General features: G+C 37.6%; 1 long non-coding RNA gene across 2 annotated transcripts in view; it reads left to right on the top strand.

Moving 5' to 3' along the window:
• The first annotated feature begins 3,817 nt into the window (after positions 1-3,817).
• Positions 3,818-24,728, top strand: part of LOC123609135 — a 127,558-nt gene continuing 106,647 nt past the window's right edge. For both annotated transcript variants that reach the window (XR_006717627.1, XR_006717626.1), the window contains exon 1: positions 3,818-3,919. This is a non-coding gene — a long non-coding RNA (uncharacterized LOC123609135). The remainder of the gene's footprint in view (positions 3,920-24,728) is intronic.

The raw sequence follows: 24,728 nt of genomic DNA, 5'->3' as shown, positions 1-24,728 counted from the left end.
TTTAGCAAATCCAAAGGGATTTGCCTAAAATGCTTTTTCCCCCTGATTATGGAAATGATAGAACAAAATTTCTCACATTCTCTCCATTCTCTGCTTTTGACTTTCAAGATCTTATCTCTCAGACTTTTTCTGCATTGACACATCTTTTAAATATAGTCATTCACTATTAGAACGGGAAGAGGCCTTCTAAAGGGGCATCTTGAGCAAACTCCCATCAGGGAAGAGATTCCTCTTCATCATATGTCACAGAAGCCTACATTTTCAAATGCTATCAACGGAAATAAAGTGTAAAATTTCTTTAAAATACAGAGCACATCCTATGAAGACTGGCATCTGAAAATTGCCTGAGCTAAGTTACATAAAATGCCTGAGGTGGTGTAAGTAAATGTTGGGTCCCCAAGTAAAAATGATAGGAAATACCAGCAGTGGAAGGATTGCAAGAGTTCAAACGATACCTACATGACCGGATATTTTCTTCTTTGATCAAAGCCTATTTCCCCTTCCTGTGAGCAGATCTAATGCCTGTCTCCTTTGCTCATCCAACCAATGTGTTTCCTGCTTCTGATACATTGTCTGCTTCATTGGCCTCCACTCATGATTCATTAACACAGAACACAATAAGCCCCTATTAATCCATACCTGGGGATGGCTGGGCAAAAGAGATGTGTAGGTTATTGGTTGTGCTTTCTAGGTGGAAAGAGTTCGAGAACTGGCTGTGATCTCTAATCCTGGTCAATTAAACAGACTCAAAAGAGAGTCTTTGGGCGTAGTGAACTAGGCATGAGTGTGCATACGCTATGGAAATTTTTGTCTGTGCTCCCAATCTTTGACTAAAAGTCGGTCATTTGAGCCCTTTACGCTTAGGTACACACTTTGGTTTGGTCACAGGCTAACATCCTCTCACCAAGGATGGATGGGCCCCATCATGTGGAGAGGTGGCCCCTCTGAATTGGCAATGGCCCTGGGTTTGTTTTAATATATATGTTCCATGGAGTTTCTAAGAAAGGAGCTATCTAAAGTGGAACAATTTTCTGTGCAGCCAACACGGATTGAGTGTGTGTTCATATACAACTCAAGGACTTGTGGTCAGATATAGGAGATGACAGAACCCCTTTTACTACTTTGCCCTGGCTTCCTCCTTAGGACTCACTTCCCTTTCCCACCCACCTTTTTATTTACTTATTTATTTACTTATTTATTTATTTATTTATTTATAAAGTTTATTTCTTTGTTTTGAGAGAGTGAAAGAGTGAGCAGGGGAGGAGCGGAGAGAGGGGGAGAAAGAAAGAGAATCCCAAGCAGGCTCTCTGACCTCTTAGCAAGGAGCCTGACATGCGACTGGAACTCAGGAACCGTGAGACCTTGACCTGAGCCGAAATCAAGTCTTAGCTGATTAAACCACCGAGGCGCCCTACCCACCCACCATTTAGGTACCACAGCGCTCTCACACATTCTCCCTCTTGCTCTTTGGTTCTCTTAGCTTAAGTCCACTTATAATATTTTGCTGTTAGTTTACAAGTGAGTTTGCCACAGTTATTCTACTCAGAGAGGGCCCTCACACTTCAGTTATCCTCTGTAGCTCTTTGGAAAAAAAGGTTAGTGTTCCATAAGTTGTTAAGAGGTATTCTAACATGGTCAAGTATGTTTGGCAAAGCCACATTCTACATCTCTATATTTTTTACCATTAAACATGATGACTCAAACCCATCTCAAATTTAAGCGGGAAGAAAACAAACCAGAGTAGTAGGTCGTTGCTTGATTCATATGACTGGGAAATCCAGAGGGGGAACTGGCCCAGGGATTCCACCAGGAACCAAAGATATATCACCAGATCTTCTTTGTCTCCCTTTACTGGCACTCCCACCCTCAAATCTTTCAACTGTGCTTGTACCTGCGAATTTTGTGATCTTCTTGCGTGGATGGCTTTGTACCCTGCACTGCTGGGTTGGTGGCAATGAGAGGAACACACTCACAGAGACTTTTAAGCTAATGCCATCCCAGTTTAGTGGCCTCCTACATTAAATAGAGAGCCTTCTCGCTAGGAATATGTATGCCAAATCTCAGAACAGGCTTTCATTTGCCTGACTTGGATTGTAGTCTAAATCTGGGACGATCACCAGAGCCAGCAATACTAGCCTATTGTGATTTGCCAACGTGTGGTTCCTAGGCCACATCTTGTGACCAGGGAAGCAGCTTATGGTGATTGGCAACTCTAACAGGATTCGGTAGAAAGTCTAAGGGGAAGTTCATCAGAGGAAAGAGGGTTTTAATGGCACAAGTGGGAGAAATGACGTCATGCACGTAGTACATGCACGTAGTACATGGCTGTCCCTAAACACCTGCCTATTGAAATCATTTGGGGAGATTTAAAAGCCATTGATGGGTCTCACACCCAGTGATTCTGATTTAATTCATCTGGGATGTGGCCTGGGTTTTGGGTAAGGAATTTCCTCCGCATTCTAATGTGCAGCCATGGCTGAGGACTCCTTGTCTAGTTGCTTTTACAGGTCATCGTCTTACACCTTTCCAAATTAACCCTAAATCTCAGTTCTCTGCTTCACAAAAGCTTTGATTTCAGACGAATATATTCAAGACTCACTCCAATTTGATTTCAAACTCCTTTTCCAGTCCTATCTTCCACTACTATTTTTCCCCACCCTATGTTGCAGCAAATGTGGAGTGTTTCCTGATCTCTAGCCACCTATACAATACCTGGAGTTTCTCATGTGTAACTATACCATTTCTTCAGCTTACAGCAGTGCTGGGAATGTCCAATATGGTTGCCACTAGCTGCATGTGGTTATTGAACACTTAAAATGCAGCTAGTGTGATTGAATTTTAAATTTTATTTCAGTATACCCTTTCTAAAGATTTCCTTCTTTATTTTGAGAGGGAAGGGGGGAAGCAGAGAGGGAGAGAGAGAATCTCAAGTAAGCTCTGCGCTGACAGTGTGGTGCTCAACATGGGGCTCGATCTTGCGAACTGTGAGGTCACGACCTGATCCAAAATCAAGAGTCAGACACTTACCTGACGGAGACACCCAGGCTGGCCCCTATTTTAGTATACTTAATATAAATCTAAATCAAGTTAAATGTAAATATACCTAGTGGCTACTCAGGGCAGATAGAAAGTCACCATTCTGTTAAAATTTACAAAATCCCTTTTGTGTAACTCTCCTGAAGCTTCTCTGATATCTCCAGCTGAAAGACTTATCTTATTCCTCTTACTGAGCGCTCAAATTGGACATGGCAAGTACACTTATTTATACTGACCCATATTGTTCTTCCTGTCTCTCCTGACATTAGACATTTTTTGAGAGAGGGAACTGAGGGGACTTGTGTTTAATAAAAACTCAGTAAGCATTCATTGAACAAAGGCAGACAAAATTGCACCAGCCATAACCATCGGTATGTACTTACACACTGCAGAAGCGCAAAGGCAACAGATACATGTATACTGGGGTTCCCTTGTTCCAAAGTGTCGCCAGGGAGATGGAAAGCACGTGTCCTGGCTGTGTGAGAGAAACCGGGTCAGTAGAATAGGTGGGAGAGAATGACTCATCCATAAAGTGACCACCGGGTGATAACCTATTTTGTTTGGCGCTGAGGCAAAAAATAATGGTGGACATCGAAGGTACTAATGATTTTTTATTAAAATAAATGAGGGGCACTGAGACTATACTCTAACACTTCATGAAGGGTTCTGGGATCAGTCCTAGTAAAACAGTTAAAATTCAGCCTGGTCCACGCCTTTTTTTTTTTTTTTTTTTTTTTGTGCAGAATTCGTTTGTAAAATGATGAACTCTCACTTCCTAAATGTCCTGCAGGTGCTGGGGAAATGTCACTGTGAGAAGAATAGAAAACTTATTCCAAAGAGTATTGAAGACTGACTGAATCAGGTCTGGAACATTATTGAAATGGTAAGATAAACTCAAGTCCTTTCTGATAAAAGAAAAAGTCTTTTTTAAAAAATGTAGTCCCTTCTGAATTATGGCCAAGTGTCACCAGATCATTTTCAATGAAGTTTTATCTATTAACAGCGAGGAGATGGGACTAGGTTCTGGGCTCCTCCTGGGAGCCCTGCAGCTTAGGTTTCTCTCCCCTGAGATCCCTGGTAATGGAAGCAGCTGAAGCTGGAGGTCATTAACATTTTGAGAACACCGCAAACTGACACTGTGTAATGTTATGACATTTCATCTGAAGACATTTCATCTCCTTTAATCAGTGTTTATGTTGGTGATACTTCATAGTTATTTGCTTTCACATAAAAATGGAACACTTCGGCATGTCATTAACATACGAGTAATTTATTTATTATCCCTTGCGATTGTTTCTAGCTCATTCTTTCTCTCCCCACCCCCATACCCCCCTTCCTCTGTTCCTCTTTCCTCTCCCTCCCTCCTCCCCTTCTCCTTTCCTCCTTTTTTTTTTTTTTATTGTTTCTGACTTAAAAAAATTTTTTTAACATTTATTATTGAGAGAGAGTCAGGACATGAGCATGGGAGGGGCAGAGCAAGGGGGAGACACAGAATCCGAAGCAGGCTCCAGGCTCTGAGCTGTCAGCACAGGGCCCAACACAGGGCTCGAACCCACAAACGGGGAGATCGTGACCTGAGCTGAAGTCATACGCTTAACCCACCAAGCCACCTAGGCGCCCCTATTGTTTCTGACTTTTGTTTTCATTCATGGTAGTTTTGAAAGTGCTTCCAAGTTTTCCTTCTGCTTTCTTCTTGGCAAGTGGGTGGTCTTGGAGTTCACATGCCTCCTTCTTAGTAAACTTTAAGTACAGAGTCTGGAAGAAATACAATTTCACCTCTCTGAAAAATGCTAATATTCCTCATTGTCCTTGGTGAGAAACAACTCCTCTGCACGCCGCTCCATGGATGACTTTGTTCCTCTCATTTGATTCAGATATTGTCATGAACTTATAGTGTCTGTTTTCATGGCTCCATTTCCCTTTCTTCCTCATGTGGGGACACTTTATCTTACTTTGAAGCGACTTAAACTTTTCTTCCCTTCTCAGATCCCTTTCATTAAATGCAAACTGATTGGCTATTGATTCTTTTATATTAAAAAAAAATTTATTCCTTAACATAAGTAGATGGTTGTGCATTTAATACCAGGGGCTAGGTGTCATTTTCTTTATTCTAGAATAAATAAACAATTTTTGTTATACATTTCTTTTTAGGCGGAGTGGTCAAGATTTAACCTCAGTCTAAGGAAATATTTCTCAACCTTGAAACTACTGACATTTTGAGCTGGGTAATTCCTTGGTTTGGGGGACTGTTCTGTGCACTATAGAATGTTTAGTAGCATCCCTGACCTCTGCCTACCAGAGTCCAGTAGCAATTCCCAGTTGTGACAGTAACAGGTGTCTCCAGACATCGCCTAATGTCTCCCGGGGTGCCAAATAGCAGTACATTGAGAACCCCTGGTTTAGTGGAATGTCCCTCATTTTTGTGTGGTTATGTCTAAGTTCTAGGGCAGAGACTTGAGAAAAGATGGAGATGGCTTTTCCTTGAAACTATTCTTCATCCACATAAACTCTTCATCCACGTGGGCTCATCCAAGGGGTCCCTATTCCCATGGCGACCTTACACCTTCCATCTAGGAAGGGCTCTCAGAACAGCTGTCTCTGCTCTGCCGTCAGGCACAGGCGCCATCGTTCCTGCATTGTTGCAGGATGTTCTACGAGGTGGCCTCAGGCCTGTCCCGGTGCCATGCTGGGGAGACAAGATGAGGGATAGGAATACAGGAATCTTGAATGGCTCTGGGGAGACAAGATGAGGGATAGGAATACAGGAGTCTTGAATGGCTCTGGTTTTCCTCCTGGGGGTAGTGGCCCAGTTGGGTGTGATCTTGGATTCCCAATTCCCTCTTGGGAGACCTTCTTACAGGACATGCTCCTCAGGAACCCATAGTCGTTTCAGTTCTGCTTCTGCTATGATTCTCCTTGTCCCCTGCGGTCCTTACCATCTTAACGTAGTCTGAAGACAGGCTGGACTTGTTCTTTATCTAATTTTCCAAATATGGTGTTTTATGACCTGGGATTTATGTACTTCCTTGTTGTACTTTTGACACCAAAAATGTTTTCTCTGATTCTATGCTATATTATCCCTTCCTAAAGCAACGAATTCTTCTGAGTGAATGGATAGAATAAAGGATACAAGAAAATGAGAGGAAAAAAATATATATATATATACACATACATATCCCCATCACTTGTTTATTCTGGTGCTACATTTTTATGGGAAGATAAATAAAGGGTAAAGAATTGGGGCGCCTGGGTGGCTCAGTTGGTTAAGCATCCGGCTTCAGCTCAGGTCATGATCTCAAGGTTCATGGGTTGGAGCCTTGCATCGGGCTCTGTGCTGACAGCTCAGAGCCTGGAATCTGCTTCGGATTCTGTGTCTCCCTCTCTCTCCGCCCCTCCCCTGCTCATGCTCTGTCTCTCTCCCTGTCTTGCAAAAATAAATAAAATGTTAAAAAAAAAAAAAGAGTAAAGAGCCATCTATCTTATCCTCAGTGTACGGAAAAATGACTAGGCCTGTGGGGAAGCAGGGGATTCTCAGGGAAGCAGAGCTTAGATGATGGTGCTTCCAAGCTGGGTATCTTGGGAATAGGACGAAATTAGGAATTTCCTATGAAATTGGGAATCTAGGATGACAATAGTATCTGTGCACTATGGTTTTGCTTTATACTAAAGACGCAAGGGTTCCTTAGTGATCCCCTGCAGTTCTGGTCGTCTGATGCTCATTACTCTTTGCAAGGCCTCTTGTCCACTCCTCACCTCCAATTTCCCAACTTACATTTGGCTTATATTATTCTCTTTGAAAGCATTAATGTAAACCATGCATTATTTCACGTAGTTTTAAGTTACATACATGGTGTTGTGTTTCTTGTTTTTGTCACTGATTACTTCGTATTTAGGATCTGATGGGCCTAAGGTAGTATCACTTTTCTTGTTGTTTTAAATTGCGTTTCTCCGATGACTAATGACTTTGGACAACAATCATATGTTTTGTTAAACCTCTGGGTTTTTTAGCTATGAATTGACCCAAGTATCCTTTACTCATCTTTAAAATTTGAGATTCTTATAACTTTCTTCATGTGCGTATGAGTTCCTTATATATCCCAGATAATAATTCCCTTGTGGTTTTAGACAGGGCAAATATAATATCTCTGCAACATCTTTTTGTTAACTTTATTCACAGAAATTCTTAATTTGATGTGATTAAATGCTTTAACGATGCTTTTGGAATTTTGTTTAAGAAGTTCCTCTCTAACCCTAGGGCACATTATCTCCTGCCTTTATGGTTTCTCTGGATTTATTTCTTTAATGTATCTGGATTGTATCTTTATATGTGATAGTAGGTACGGATTTTCCTCCACTATGAGCAATTGTCATCATTTACTAAATAGTCTGATTTGTGATGCCATCTTTATTATATAATAATAATTCTGAGATATGAGTCTTTCTCACAGAAATTATGGTCTTGAGGTCAATTTCTCTCTTTTTGAATGGATATCGTACTGTTTTTAATATAACGGCTTTGTAGTAAGTCTTAGTAGCTGTGAGGCCAAGTGTTCGTCTCATTCGCTTATCGTTGTGATATTGTCTAGAATCATGATTCAGGGTTGCTTCTAAGCAAGTAAGTACGGACCATCAGACCACACACCAGTATTAGCGGGTAAACTAACGGAAGTAGAAGTAGTAGAAGGTGTTGGGCCTATTGCATTCTGGGGAAGAGCACAAAAAGTAAGTAGGAATAAACATTAGACTCTGAGAAAGGAACTCTAACTTTGGGCTGCAGGGTTGTTAAGCCACATAATTAAAAAAGCACCAGCTTCTAGAAATTGTAGAATTGAAAACCATAATAAATGCACTTAAAGCTTAATGAAAGTGTTACATAGGGTAATGGAAGCAAATAAATAGAAAATTAGTGAACTGTGATATAGATCTTTAAAAATCCTATAAAACACGGAGGGTAGTGACAAGTAGATGGAAAATGTAAGTGAGGTTGATAAACATGGAAATTGAATTTAAGGGCCAACATGTATCTAATTAAAATTCCCGAAGGACAAAATGTATGTAATTTCATCTACATAAATCAATAATAATGTCCAATTTGTGGGGTAAAAACAAAGCAACAATGAGCTAAATGTTTGGGCTACAATAGTGAGAAACTGGGAGGAAGTGATTAGAATTTACTTTATCCTAGTAATTGTTGATTGTATTGTTGGGCAGAGGGTAAAGATACTGATTACTGTTAGACTTTGCCAGCTATGCATATTAAAATATCAAAGTAATCACTAAAAAAATAATAACTGAATACTTATATTCCAAAGTTGTTGAAGGAAAAAGACTGGAAAGCAAAAGGGAAAAAAAGAAAGCATGGAAAGAGAAAAAAAATCACACATTTTGGGACAAATAGGAAGTACAAAATAAAATGATAGAAGTAAATCCAAGTATACTAAGTTTACTGAGAGACATTAAAACTGGCATAGATCATCAGACTACATTTTTTTTAAGTCAAGCTTCATTCTGTTTAAAAGAGACACACTTAACCATACATAAGCACACAATATCAACAAAACTTCCAACACTATTAGATTGCAATGCAAAATTGCAATTTGATCTACAAAATTGGCAATTTCATATGGTTCTAACTAATATCATGGTGTCACTATGTTGACCTTTTGACAGAACGATCTTTATCACATGAGATAAGGAACATCATTGTATATTAATAAAGTTTAAATCTGTCAGGAGAACATAGCACCTCTTGAGAATATAGCAGCAGAGATTAAAAATAAATAAAGTAAAAAAAAATTGACAAAATTACAGGAAGAAACAGAAATATCCAGAATGGTAACGGGATGTTTTAATACAACACTCTCAGTTTTGATAAATGAGCCAGCAAGTAGTTGGAACATTTGAATAGCACAATGAAGAAGCATCATGTGGTAGACAATGTATTTTTTCTATTGGAAAATAGACATATTTTTCAAAATCACAGAAAACATTTTTGGAAATCAATCATATTTAAGACCATCAATTAAGTCTCAATAAATATCAAAGGACCCGTATTATAGAAATACAAAGTTTGTCGACCATAGAGCAAGTGAACCTCAACAGATTTCGATGAGTCAGTATTATACACATCATGGTTCTGACCACAGTGCAATTAATCAGGAGACAAACAAAGAATAATTTCTAGAAATCCCTTGCATTTAGAAATTTAAAAACATGTTGAATAACTCAGGCCAAAGATAATATTAGAAAGGAATTAGAGCGTATTTAGAATAATGAAAATAATAATTTTAAGAGTACTTCTCAGCCTTGTGGGACACAAATAAAGTAGTCCTTAGAGGCAAACTTACAGACTTAAACCCACTATGAGAAAATAAGGTCCCAAATCATGAGCTAAGCATCCACAACAGAAGCTACAAAAGGAACAAGAGAACAAATTTAAATGAAATAGAGGCTAGCGCATAACAAAGAGAAGAGTATAAATCAATGAAATAGAAACAAACAGATGTTAGAATTAATAAAAGCAAAAATTGCTTCCTTAGCAAGAAAAAAATAAAATCCTCCAACCCCGACATAATTGATGTACAAGAAAAATAAACAATATGAGCAATAAAAAAAGAGATATCATTAGAGACAAAATTGTGATAAAAGATAATAATTCTGGAAAACTTTATGCCGAAAACAAAAATTTACACAAAATAGACAAATATTAGAAAAATATAAAATTTATTCAAGAAGAAATATAAAACCTTAATGTATCTAAAACCACAAACAATTGAATTAATAATTTAAAGTCTTCTCACAAGGAAAATACAAGGTCAAGATAGTTTATAAGTAAAAGCTATGGAGAATCCAAGGAATACATATCTGCAATCTTATGTAAATTCTTCTGGAGCATAAAAAAAAGGAACATACTTTCAACATATTCTATAGCCCAGTCTAATGATAACACCAATTCCAAAGGCAATGAAAGAAAGAATGATTATAGGCAAGTTCCATGAATTAAAGTATGTTCAGAGTTATAAACGCAATATTAACACATTAAATCCAACAATGTGTTAACAAAGGTAAGGTATCACAATTAATTTTCATATATCCCAGGCATATAAAAGTGATGACATAGTAACAGATTAATGGGGAAAATGTTCTTATCAACATTTATAGCAAAATATTTGATCATTCACAATTCAAAAATAAATAAATAAATAATTCACAAATAAAAACTCCTGAAAATAGGAAGAGAACTCAGCCTGACAAGTACACCTGCCAATAATCTATGATAAACATAGAATTTAATGAAACATGGTAGGCATTCCTTTTAAAATCAGGAATGCAACGATTGACTACTAGCACTAATTTATCATTGTTCTTGACATTCTCAGTTGTGCACCAGAGAAACATAAAATATAAAGTGATTGGAAAGAAACAAAACTATCATGATTTTTGTCCTAGTAAAACCCAAGTGACACACAGTCAAATTATTAGCAATAGTGCTAGTTTAGCAATGTTCTTCAATGTAAGATTACTACCTGAAAATATTAGTAGAGCTTAAAAATCAATTGAAAGGATATTTAGCATTATAAAAAATAACACGTATAGAAATAAACCAAACCATAGATGTTCAAACCTTTATTGAAAGAAATTGAACTACTAAAAGGCATTAAAGAAAACCTACCGTGCCTACTATGTGCATGAGAATAACCACACAATAGAACATCTTTATGATTAGGTGAAGAAGAGGTGACCCTTTTCCTGCACAGGTAGGGAAGTCAGAGTTCACTGGCGCACACTCACTTCCCCTTGTGAGAGAAATCACAGGCTGAGGGGCTCTCCTGGCCCCAAACTGTGCCACCTAGGGCGAGGGGTGACATGGGAAAAATGAAACCCCTCCTATTATCTACTTTAACGTGTTTATGCTTGGATTTTTTTTTTCTCCAATCACATGCTGGAATTCTCTGCTGGGCCTCCAACTCCCACAGAGTCCTCTCATCTGTGGATGACTAACAAAATTGAAGTTCTGTGGGAAGATGAGGGTAAGGAAGTCCTATTCCACCATCTTGAATGTCTCTCTAAGAAGACTTTTTTTTTAAGTTGATTTACTTTGAGAGAGAGTGAGAGCAAGTGCACAAGTGTAAGTGGGAGGGGCAGAGAGAGATGGAGAGAGAGAATCCCAAGCAGGATCTAGCACTGTCAGCAAGGAGTCTGACATGGGGCTTGAACCCATGAACCGTGAGATCATGACCTGAGTCAAAATCAAGAGTCCTTTGCTCAACCAACTGAGCCACCCAGGTGCCCCAAGAAAGACTTCTTAAAGCCAGAAAAAAGTGCACAGTTGAGAAAGTATTGAATAATTCAACAACAGCAAAAGGAATTTGTTTATCAAAGGTTCTATAAAGAAAAAGACAAAGCTCCAAAGTGGAAAGGGATATTTGCAATATAGAGACAGATTAAGAATCAGCATTCCAAATACAGAAAGAAGTCTTAGGAATTAAAAAGAAAATTCAAACAACAACCGAACAGAAAAATGAGTAAAAGATATGAACAGATATTTCACAGAAATGGAAACAGTATGCATTAATTGTATAAAAAAGCAATAAACCTCACTACGGTAGTTCTATTTAAAAGTGCAATGAATTACCATTACATACTTGTCCTATGAATACATACACAAAATATAATACACATACTTTGTGTTTTAGTACATTTGGGGTGTCATAACAAACAGCTCTAACAATTTATAACACAACAGAAATTTATTTCTAATGGGACTGGAGCCTGGGAAGTCCAACATTGAGGTGCTAGCGTATTTGGTGTTTAGCAGAGGACCTGATTCCTCCTAGATGACCATCTTCTCACTATAACCTCACACGGCAGAAAGGGTGAGGGAACCCTCTGGGAAGTCTTTATAAGAGCAGTAATCCCGTTCATAACCCAATCAACTCCCAAAGGGCCAACCTCCTAATTCCATCACCTTGGGAACTAGGATTTCAATAGATGAACTGTGGGGGAATGCAAGCATTCACCCCATAGGACCTAATGACGGAGACTTCATAAATCAGTTGAGTATACACAGACTCAACCAGCAAGAAAAACAAGTGGCACTCTTTGGTAGAGTTGGACACGCACAGTCTTCAGAAGTCAACGATTGTATTCTTGCATGCATTATATATCATAAGGAAACACTTGCTCATATACCCAAAAGAAACTATAGGAATATTTGCACCTGCATCATAATGGCACCCAATTGGCACAATGTCCTTAGGAAAATGGAGGAGGAAATTATACAATATTCACATAATGAAACGTCTATTCAACAATGAGGTTGAGCTACAGCCCTGTGCATCCCTGTGGGTGAATATTAAAAAGTAATAATTGAGTAAAAAAGGCAAGACCTTAAAGAATGAATACAAGATTTCAATATTATAAATTTCAGAAAATAAGCAAAACAAAATATATATTAAAAGAAATGAGAGAGTGTGATTAAAAATTAAAATTCAGGCTAGTGAGTTCTATTGGTGTAGAGTGAGAATGGAGAAAAGGAAGATGAAAAGCAGTCAGTGGTGCCAATAATAGTTTCTTTTCTGATTGGTGGTGGTTCCTGGGTGTTTGCTTTACTTTTTATGTTCATGTTTGCATATGTCACATACATTCACTTCACATGTCAAAGGTTCCCAAACAAAAAAGTCCAAGACAAGTGCCCTTTATCTCTTTATTAAAATGACGGAAATTTGTCAACATGTGCTATTTTTTTCCAACATGCTAAAATAATCCTTCCCTCCTTAAAAATCTATCCTCTTTACCCCCTTCTCTTTATTGTATTTTATTGTATTAGTTTAATTTTTTTTTTACCTGTTTACTCTACTTGATGATAAGTTCCATGTGCCGATTATTTTGTTTGACTTACTCCTCTCAAGTCTAGTCCCCTGCTATGACTTCCCATTAGCCAAATCCAACTGGAAATATGAGAACAAGCGAGTCAAGGTGAAGTAGTTTTCAGCCTCTGAGAGCAGAGGGCAGAGCCAAGAGGTATAAAGTATAGTCTCATTGGTTTCTGTAACCTCATGTACACCTTGCCCATTCGTTACATATGGTAGTGGCTTCTTACTGTTGCTGGTCCTGGGGTGCATTGATTTCTCTTGTTTATTTCCTAAATATTTCCCAACATATCTAAGTAGCTCTTTCATTAAAACCATTTAATTTGTACCATCTGTGGTAAATTTTTATTCCTGCCAGAATCTTGTTACACACCTGATCATTCTCAGTCACGGCATTTCCTCAACATCTAGAATACCTAACCCAGTAGTAACTAATGAAAAACCAGCAAAAACAAAAACAAAAAACAAAACAAACAAACCCCCAAAATAGACTCTTGTAGCTTAGAGTTTGAAATGACTTATTAGAGTATGTGATCCAACTTTCCCTGTTATAGATGTGGTAGCAGGTCTTGAAGAAGCCAAGCTCACTGGGAAAGAAGTCTTGTGCCCAGCACATAGCCCTGGCTAGTGATGGATGGCTTCTTGATAAAAAAACACACCACATACAATTACCACACGATTATATCCCACCAGTAGCAGCTGATTAGGTCAGGACTGGGAAATTGTCTCCAGGATTATAGATTCACCTATTGGCAAGAAGCAGCTCATGAGATATCTAGCATGGGGCCTTAGCCCAAACAAAATGATAGTGATTAAATAAGCCTCATCAGATTCTCTTCCTTGGAGAATTTGACTGCAAAATACCTGGAGAGTGCTCTACATGTAATAAAGGCTAATGCTAAAAAAGACACAGAAATCAGGTATCAGAGGCTATAAGATGGCAGTGGTCACGAGAAACTGTGAGTGTGTAGAGGTTATGAATACTTTGAAGTTCAAAGTACAGATGTCATGACTAAGCAGAAGCTAAAAGATATACAGCAGTAGAGATAAGGAGCTGAGTCACAGTATTGGCAAGAAATTGTCTAGAAACTTACAAGTTAATGTTGGTAGTGAAGCGACTTTGGATCCTAAATTATTTTCTAAATCCCACACTTTATTCCTCTCCTTTGAGGTCCAGAATAGACCTGTTACTGGGTTAGTGCAGATTTCCTTAGTTCTTTTTTTCCATCTATATTTTAACAACAAACTCTCATTATCAGAAGTTCTGGCAAATATATAAAAAAAAGTGGAGAAACCAACGCTGTGGCTCTCAGTTTGGTATTCTTTCCACCATATCACTCATATCAAGGTATCAATCCAATTTGAATCTCCTTTATGCCTCCTTCCTATTCCAGCCTGGCTTAGAGAAAGTTTACAAGTCCACTCTTTGATAATTTTACCATACCATGATTGCTGTGCAAAATTCTTCTCTTTTACGTGATCTGTGTGAGTTGTGGAAAACATTTGACACCAACCAGGGGATGATCCAAGGGGTAAGCTCAAATTTCCCCAAATTTACAATACGCATTTTTTACAGATGATCTAAATTATAAGTAGAGAAATGGGAAAGTATAAATATCTGAAGACCAACAGTGAGAATTACATAAAAGGTAAATTCTTTCATTCCTCCAAAATGCTCATCCTTACGAGCTACAATCCCAGGAAAAGCCACTCTGAGAATAGAATGTTGGGTGGAGAGGAAGCTCAACGGGGGAACAAGACAGAATGAAATGTGATGCTTGGAAGAGACAGCACTCAGCAGCAGCATCAGGGGTGTATAAAAAGCAGACTGGCACGGAGGAGTGCATTCTTTTGGATGGATTCATAAAGGGGTGATTAGTATGAGAAAAATGTAGGGGTGTCATTTATCTTGATTGTCCCAAAGCCCTTGACAGAATACTTTTCTGAGGACTCTCTCACAAGAAGTGAACTCAAATTGCCTTGAAAATTGGCTGATGAGTCCAAAATAAAGAAAAATGATAAACGGCAAATGCATCTAGTTCTAGGAAAGTAGCTGAAAATGACAAAAGAATTGATATCATTTTTTTCATTTTCTCACATCTTCAAAAGTTACCTGAAGGTAGTTTTTTAAAAAATATGCATTGAGTTAAACTTACTGGGTGTGAGGTACCTTGAATGCCGTGACTATTCTGAGCTGAAATAAGAAGAGTTTATGTTGCTTCTGGGAGCAAGAGGTGGTGAGATGCCATTTGGAGGCCAATGTATGAGAATTTCTGGTATGTTCTTTATTGTGGTATATAGGAATTTCAGGACAAACTTTTAAATCAAGATAATTCTGGGAAATTCTGGACTTATTTATCAAGAAGTGAGATTTATGGGGTGCCTGGGCAGCTCAGTCCATTGAGTGACCAACTCTTGATTTGGGCTCAGATCATGATCTCATGGTTTGTGGGATCGAACCCTATGTCGGGGTCTGTGCTGACAGTGCAGAGCCTGCTTGGGATTCTCTCTCTCTCTGACTCTGCCCCTCACGCACACACTCTCTCTCTTTGTCTCAAAATAAATAAATGAATAAACAGTAAAAAAAAAAAAAAAAAAAAGAATCGATTAAAAAAATGAGATTTGTGATTTCCTGATAACAAAAAGTTTAGGATCCAGGATAAGGGAGTTGAGGATTGCTCACACACATCTTAAATATGATATAATGGTATAAACTTGGAGATAATAGAGCATACGAACATGGTTTCTGGTTTCTTTGATTCCCTTTTCCTCTCCCCTGAAGCCTTTTCTTCTTTTCATAACCTGAGAGATTTAAAAATGTCACCTAGATAATGTCATTACCCTTAAAACCCTTCAGTCTTCCATTGCTCTTTGAATATAATTCAGAGATTTTGTTAATCATCGTGTTTTCTACCTGCTCCATCACTTACAGGTCTGGCATATTGTAGGAACTCAATGTCTGCTGAAAAAATGGAAAAATTTAACGAATGATGAACGAATATAAATGCAGTGTAAAAATATTGCTGAATATTTAACCTGAATTTTCTTCTTTTATTCTCCTGAGGTGTCTCTACCACAGCTGTAGGAATGTAGTGGCAATTCCTATCAATAAAAGTGATGAATGTGGCTGACAGACAATATGAACTTTCAAACATCAGGTTATATTTTTAGTGCCGTGTCTGATTGGTTCACCAAAACCAAGAATGCATTACATTTGGACGACATTACACCCGTCAGGCCACTCTAAAGGTTATGCAAACTGTGATCTACATGACTTCAGATCTGAGAACAGAATCTGGGGATCTGAGAACTTTCTCACATGTAGGACATATGTGAGTTTTCAGTGCCTTGAAAGTAGGTACTTAGCTTTATTCATCTTCTGTTCCCCACAGTGTCTGTGATTATACCTAAGTCCGAGTTGGAAATTAATCTGTATTTGTTTGTTTAATGGAATTTGAAAATAATCATAAGTATTCTTGTAATATATATTCTCATTTTGAGATAATTCCAGTTTATAAACTAGTATTTTAATAATGCTTAATTGGTTAGTTTATTTAAAAAATCCAAAGTGGAAAATCATAAAGGTGATTCCTATGTACCTTAAAAATTTAACTTTTTGGGGCGCCTGGGTGGCGCAGTCGGTTAAGCGTCCGACTTCAGCCAGGTCACGATCTCGCGGTCCGTGAGTTCGAGCCCCGCGTCGGGCTCTGGGCTGATGGCTCAGAGCCTGGAGCCTGTTTCCAATTCTGTGTCTCCCTCTCTCTCTGCCCCTCCCCCGTTCATGCTCTGTCTCTCTCTGTCCCAAAAATAAGTAAACGTTGAAAAAAATAAAAAATAAAAAAAAAATTTAACTTTTTAAAAAGTTTTTATTTATTTATTTATTTATTTATTTATTTATTTATTTATTTTTATGTCGAGCTACTTTGGGGGGGTCAGAAAGAGGAGGACAGAGGATCCAAAGTGAGCTCCACACTGATAGCAGCAAACCCGGCATGGGGCTCAAACCCATGAACCATGAGATCGTGACCTAAGTTGAAGTCGTTTGCTCAACTGACTGAACCACCAGGCACCCCAAGTTTATTTAGTTTTGAGAGAGACAGAGAGAAACATGATCTGGGAAAGGGCAGAGAGAGAGGGAGTTAGAAAATCCCAAGGAGGCTCTGCACTGTCACCGCAGAGCCCAATGTAGGGCTTAAACTCACAAACTTTGAGATCACCACCCAAGCCAACATCAAGACTTCCATGCTTAGCCCACTGAGTCACCCAGGTGGTCCTTAGAAATTTAACCTTTAAGACATGAAGCGTACCTTTCTTCAGCAGTTTTTGACCTAGGGATCACGCCTATTCTTTGGCCATTTACATCCTATTCTTTGGGTCCATTGATAAAAGTTCTGACTTATTTGTATTATATTACAATCACCGCAAGCATAAGGCATGATCCTAAATTTGCAGACTCTTGTAAGTAAAGTGAGAAGTGAGACACGCTACCAGTTCAGAATCCTTTTAGGTTTTTTATCTTTCTTTCCCTTAACCTTATACAGTTGCCCCTCCACAATTCTTTTGACGGCGGATATTTAAGTGAGTTGCCTATTTGGGGTGCCTGGGTGGCTCAGTTGGTTAAGCTCTGACTTCAGCTCAGGTCATGATCTCACAGTTGGTGGGTTCGAGCCCCATGTTGGGCTCTGTGCCGATAGCTCAACCCGTGGAGCCTGCTTTGGATTCTGTGTCTCCCTCTCTCTCTGCCTCTGCCCTGCTTATGCTCTGTCTCTCAGAAACATAAATAACAATTAAAAAAAAAAAAGAATTTAAGTGAGTAGCCTATTTTTTAATCTTTCCAAACTATTTCATTTCACATTGATGGAAACAATTCTATTTTTTTCCCAGGTGCATTTAATTAGCTTATTCAATAGCAATTTAAATTACATACTTGTAATAACCAGTACAATCAACATAAATAGATCAGAAATAGACATACTCTTTTTTTTTAATTTTTAAAGTTTATTTATTTATTTTGAGAGAGACAGAGCATGAGTCAGGGAGGGGCAGAGAGAGAGAGAGAGAGAGAGAGAGACAGAGAGAGAGAGAGAGAGAATCCCAAGTAGGCTCTGCAGAGTCAGTACAAAGCCCAACGTGGGGCTTGAACTCACGAAACTGTGAGATCAGGACCTGATCCGAAATCAAGAGTCAGACACTTAACTGACTGAGCCACCCAGGTGCCCCAGAAATCAATTCTTAGTAAGCATATCACTCAAAGAGAGGAACAGAATGTCAACATTCTACAAGGTATATTAGTGTGACCATTCACTGTAGCGGAGAGCTGGGAGTAAGTGGGATCTGTTAATCTGAGGTCAGATTGGAGAACTATTGTTTTGTAATTGTAATTATGTTGTAAGTACATGATTACCAAATATTGTCTAAATAATGAATATAGTCAGAAGGAGTAAGTGTAGCATATCCTAAAGAGTCTCTTTTTTTTAGGCTACAAAGAACTTGACACTCTGGACACAGAATGATCTTAATTAATTTAGGGTATGAGTAGGGCTTTAAGAAGAGCCATTATATTTGTGAATCAGACCCTTTGCACACTAGTCATTTAAGAAAGTGTTGACAAAAAAAATGTGACTCAAGATGGTTTTCTGGAGCAAATGGAGGAAGTGTGAATTCAACTATACTTGTGAAATTCACAATCATGTGCACTTTGATGCTAATGGTTTTAATGAAAATAACTTTTGCATATTGCATACTTAAAAGGGTTTCAGGAACATGATCTCATTTGAGCCTCATACCCTATGAGCTGAGTACTTTAGGCAGAGTCATTACCCTAGTTTCTGACATGAGGGATCTGAGACCCAAGAAAATTAAGTGATTTCTCGGTGATTTCATGACATTAATACATAACAGTAACTCAAATCACATCACTTCATTTTTTTTTTTTTGTTTTGCTTTTCCCTGCTGAAGCTTGTCGTGCAATAAGTTGTCTTGAGCAGAATAAATTATCTTTGTTCAATAGGGGAAAAAAGCAATGAATCATCCTTTTTTCCGTTAACTCCATTAACATGCTTGCTACCTAAGGGTGCATCTCTCTGTATAGGTTTGTCTTCCCTAGACTGACGTACAGGAAAACAGTGGTCATCTCCTCTTTGAATGCCAGTCCTGTAATTAATGGGACATATTAATTTGGCCGAGCTGAATTCCAAGAGATGGAGCTTTGCCCATTTTAGGAATAAGAATGCATAATAAATACTAAATAAAAGTTGGTATTTTATAAAAAAAAAATAGAAGAAAAAACTAGGAGTTTTGAAATCTGGTATTTTATAAAAAGAAATAGAAGTAAAAACTTGGAGATTTGAAGAGGAAGAATATTTCAGTGCCTTTTTAAGAGAACCTCAGGATTTGATGACATATAGTATTATCCTCACATTCTTAGGTTCTTCTGTTTACTTATTAAATCTTATTTTTCTATTTTTAATTCACCATTCTACTCTTTATTAATTTCTTCATGCTACCTTCATTGTGTATTTTAATTATTCAAGCTGCTTTAGTTGAATGTTAATTTATTTTATATTTTTAAAAATATTGAAAATATTTTTGTCAGGTCATGATATGAGTCTTATTCTTCTGGATTTGAAGAAATAATAGGAAGTTTTCATCTTTCTCTTCATGATCTGAAAACATTTAAATAACATAAAATTATTTATGTTAAGAGTTGGAAGAATTTTCTATAAAACTGGCAGTTTAGGGAATAACTTTGTTTCACTTATTCATTTTGGTCTGTGTAGGTTTTCTATATTTTCTGGATTTCTTTTGATAATTTATACTTTCCTAAAAAACTATCTGTTTTATTAATGGTTAAAAACTTACTTGCAGAGTTAAATAAAATAATCCTTTGCACAGTTAAAATTTTTTCTTTGTATATTTTTTCTTTTATATTTTAATGTGTATTTGTGCTTCTCCCCACCCTTTTTTTGTTTTTGTTTTTGTTTTTGTTTTTTGAGAGAGAGAGAGAGAGAGAGAGAGAGAGAGAGGATCTTAAGCAGACTCCATGCTCAGCATGGGGCTGGATCCTGTGATCCTGGGATCATGACCTGAGGCCAAATCAAGAGTCTGTTGCTCAACCAACTGAGCAACCCAGGCACAGCACCCCCTTTTTTTGTCTTAATGATTAGCTTATGGTATGTGTTTTAAACCAATTTTTCCACCCTCCTGCAAATAATTTACTTTCATCTATATTTACCAGTTCCAAGTTTTGTTTTCTATTTACTAATTCACCGATTTCTAGTTTCATCTTTATTCATTCCTTCATTCTGCCTTTCTTACGGGTTCGTTTGTTGCTATATTTTTCCTAGGTTCTTGAGCTGAATGCCTTATTTAACTTAATACATTATTATTTAGTGATGTGTTTAAGGCTATAAATTTTTTTCTTCTATGTACAGCTTTGATTATAAGTCTTTGTTTTGAAAATGTTTTTCTTTTTATTATTTTATAATTATTTGGTAATGTTAACCTTGATTCGTTCTTTCAATTGTAAATTTTGTGAGAAGTATTTTTATATTGAGCACCTACTATGGGCAGGTGCTGTTTTTTTGGAATTTTTATTTATTTATTTTTAGAGAGAGAGAGAGAGAGAGAAAGAGAGAGAGAGAACATGAGTGGGGGGAGAGGGACAGAGGGAGAGAGATAGAAATCAGGTTCCACACTCAGCATAGAGCCCAATGTGGGGCTTGATCCCACGACCCTGGGATTATGACCTGAGCAGAAATCAAGAGTTAGACACTCAACAAACTGAGCCACCCAAGCACCCCTGTGGAAGGGAGTTTTTACATTTTAAAAAGGCTGTGATATTTGCTTTACATTTAAATTATATTTTTATTTCCCAGGTTATTGAAGTCTAGATGAAGAAAAGTGATCTGATTATTTGTACCTTTTGGTGTCTATTAATGTTTTCCTTGTTAACTTACAAATGATCTGTGGATACTTCATGGTGAATTCTCTATGGTAATATGCACAGTATATAGTATCATATCTATTATGCATATATATACACACACACAATCTTTTATTTATCTCTCTCCCTCTCTATATATATTTGCTGTATTTCACCATAAGATATATATAAACATATATTAGCATCATATATATATATATAAAATCTCAGAACTGGGGCACCTGGGTGGCTCAGTCGGTTAAGCATCTGACTTCATTCATGATCTCACAGTCCATGGGTTCGAGCTCCGCATCAGGCTCTGTGCTGACAGCTTGGAGCCTAAAGCCTGCTTCGGGTTCTGTGTCTCCTCTCTCTGACCCACTCCTACTCACACTCTGTCTCTCTCTCTCTTTCAAAAATAAATAAACACTTAAATTTTTTTAAATTAAAAAAAAAAAAAAGAACAAAACTGTTACGTGACTCAGCATAATCCTTCAATTCCCATTATCTGAAGCTCCCATGATGCTGTTAAAGCAGGTTCTTAGTCCCCATTCCTATGGATTCTGGTTGAGTGAGTCTAAAACCTAGAGTCCCTCCTGCAATAAACATGTCCTCTCCTGAGTGGGAGATTGTAGTGACTTAGAAGAGAGCCCTTGTGTATGCAAATACTCTGTTTGACATTTGGTATTGACCTAGCTCATTTGACTTTGGTTAGAAGCAACATAACTGACCGTTTCTCTCCTCCCCATTTCTGATCTTTAGGCTGTTTTTTAGAGATACAGGTATTATGATATATTAGCACTCTGTCCTTTCTCCATTTTATTAAAACTTTGTTTGGGTTGTAGCCATTTCCCAATTGCATTTTCTCTATTTTACATTCATTATTTTCCCATTCTCGTGGTTTTAAAATGAGCTCATTTGCTCATGTTTTTCCATAAGTTCTTTAAAATTTTTAAATTCTGCTGTTTATCCTATTTAATCACTGGTCTATCTCATCTTTTATCTATTGTTTTATAAAGTCTGTGATTCTTTTAATTTTCTTGAGAGTGACCATAAAGGCTTTATCCTCTAAAAAATCTAGAATCAATCTCTTAACTCTAGCTTTGGTATGCTATACTTTATTTTCCAATGTTTAAATACTCTTCTTTCCTAGTTTTTCCACTCTTCCTGTATTATTTGTGTATCACAGGTTTATGTAAGTTTGATCACCCATGCCCGCAGATAGTGTGGTTTTATTCTTGGGTTTACCACCTATTTTCCAGGGAATGTTTCAGATCCGTCTCCTAAAATACAAGCTGGACAATTTAACTTTATAATACATCAGATTTTCCACATTTCAGGAATTCAGTAGTCCGAGATTGGTAGGAAGAAAGTTGAATCTTTTGTCAGTCACAGCTGGGTAATTTAATAAAATTTATGCAGATTTTCTCCGTGTTTGAATAGTGGTACCAAAGTCCATTTTGGAAAGGTAGAGAGTATCCTTTCCTGCCAAGGGGCATAGAAATCAGTTTTGGATTCACCTTCTTCATCATGAACTAATCACATTAGTGAGAGTGCTTGAGTGGAGTGCCCATGGTCTATCGACTTTTCTGTTTGGGAAGGTGTATATGTTTTCTTCCCCATAGATAGCTGCCTTTTTTTGCTGTTGGTCAGAAGCTGTGAAAATGGCAGAAATTCATTTAGTCTTTCTCCTCTTGTTCATCCTCATTTTCACACTTTGCCCCTTTAAAACATGTTTGGATAACAATGCAGTCTGCAACAGTGCTATTTTCAAATAAAAAAAACTAAGGCATAGAGAGGTCAAGTAAGTGAGTTAATCAGCTTTAGAAATTGAGAGTGAACACAGGGAACTCAGCTGTACAGCTGGGATCTCTACCACGGTGCTACATTTTCTTTCTGCTAAGATTTATTGAATGCTGATGATACAAAGCCCTGACCTGCCAAGACATTACAGAATGATTATAGGGAAAGCACAGAATTTTTAGATCTATAGGTAATACAGGAGCCTCATTTAGCCAGGGTGCTTACTATTCTCTCACTCTTATGGGTCTCTTGATTTGTATGCTTGCTAATATCTCTCTGTACCCATTCTCTTGTGGAAGTGCACATGGGCACTATAATAGCCAAAAGGCATTCAGCCAAAGAGAGCCGAAGGAGAGCAGAGATATGAACTATCCACAAGTGGAATAATCAACTTCTGGATATTTGAAAATTGATGAACTAGTATCAGGATTTCTTTGTTCATTTTATGGGAGATGTACTCAAGACTTTCTAGGAATAATCTAAGGTAGGATAGTTTTGTGGCACTTATTTCTCTTTTAGATGTGTCCTGCGAAAGATATGATCAACCATTAATTGATCAAACATTCTGTTCAGGGTTTTCTTTTTAATTTCTAATTGAAGTTGATATTTTTCCAGGGTACAGGGAGCATAACGATTCAATTGGCTCAGGGAAACAAACAAAGCATTTTCCTATAACTACTCAGTCGAAGGTCAGTTGCTAGGATTTGTTTTTCATCCTCCTGCAGTAAGGTATTTTCTTTTCTTTTTTCTTTAAGCTTGACATCAGTATGAGGGAGTTCAAGTTCCCTCTGCTATTTGCAATGATTGATTTTTGAAGCAGAGGAAACATCCTTTCACTGCATGAAGATCTGAGTCTACTAAGGCTTATGGAGGCACAGAGCATTTATATCAAAGTTTATTTCAGAGAGACTTGAGAAAACTTTTAAAACCTATCCATATAGCCATGCAAATGTTCTTAAATACCTATAGACTATCAGGGATGGCAGAGACACAGCACCCAACCCCTCCCTTTCTGCCTCTAAACCTGATAAGGTTCATTGGTTCTAATAGCATATAACCATGCTATACTCACATCCAGCCTTTAAATAAAGGAGGTTAAGAATAAATGATCCTATAATGTAAGTAAGCAAGTAAAAAAAACACACCTATGTGACACCCCCCGCATGACACACCACCCAGAAGCCCTCACAATTCTTGATTTTTTTTTTGTCACTTACACCAGAGCCCTCAACCATCTTGGATTTTGTCATATCGTTTAACTCTTTTCCTTATAACACTAAGAAAACTTAAATAATAGTTGTAATTGCAATTGTTGAAAATACTGAATAGAAGTGGAGAGCAGGATATCTTGATCTGTCTTGAACTCGACTTCCTGGTTTTGATCGAATTACTGCCTTCCTTTATTCCATCTGGACTTCTTTTAGCCTTCTGGTCCTTCTGCACTACTATGGAGGTCCTCGCTGTAAGAGCAACTCTTTTTTTTTTTTTTTTTTTTTACTGAGAATCTACTATGTTCTACTCATTTTACATCATCACCTTTCATCCCTCCAAGAATTCTAGCCGTCATTTATGAGTAATTCTGTTAAGAAATAAAGAAACTGAGTTTGAACTGGAAGGTTGTGGAGCCTTTATATGGACTTGAGTCTTGACTCAGAGACTCATGTTCCCTTCAGTGTCCTTTCACTCAGAGTAACTATGAGAGTTGCAATTCATATAGAAAGGAAGGATCTTTTTAAAAAAATTATTTATTTAAATTCATGTTAGTTAACATACAGTGTAATATTGATTTCAGGAGTAGACGCAAGTGACTCATGACTTACATACAACACCCAGGGCTCATCCCAACAAATGCCCTCCTTAATGCCCATCATCCATTTAGCCCATCCTGCCACCCAACACCCCTCCAGTAATCCTCAGCTTGTGTTCTCTGTATTTAAGAGTCTCTCTATGGTTTGCCTCCCCCTGTGTTTTTATCTTATTTTTCCTTCCCTCCCCCTATGTTCATCTGTTGTGTTTCTCAAAGTTCACATATGAGTGAAATCATATGATATTTGTCTTTCTCTGAGTGACTTATTTTGCTTAGCATAATACAC

Source organism: Leopardus geoffroyi, chromosome B2, assembly GCF_018350155.1.
Source record: "Leopardus geoffroyi isolate Oge1 chromosome B2, O.geoffroyi_Oge1_pat1.0, whole genome shotgun sequence".
In the NCBI taxonomy this organism is placed as follows: Eukaryota; Metazoa; Chordata; class Mammalia; order Carnivora; family Felidae; genus Leopardus; species Leopardus geoffroyi.
The sequence above is the reverse complement of the archived record's forward strand: the minus strand, read 5'-3'. Positions and strand labels throughout refer to the sequence as shown.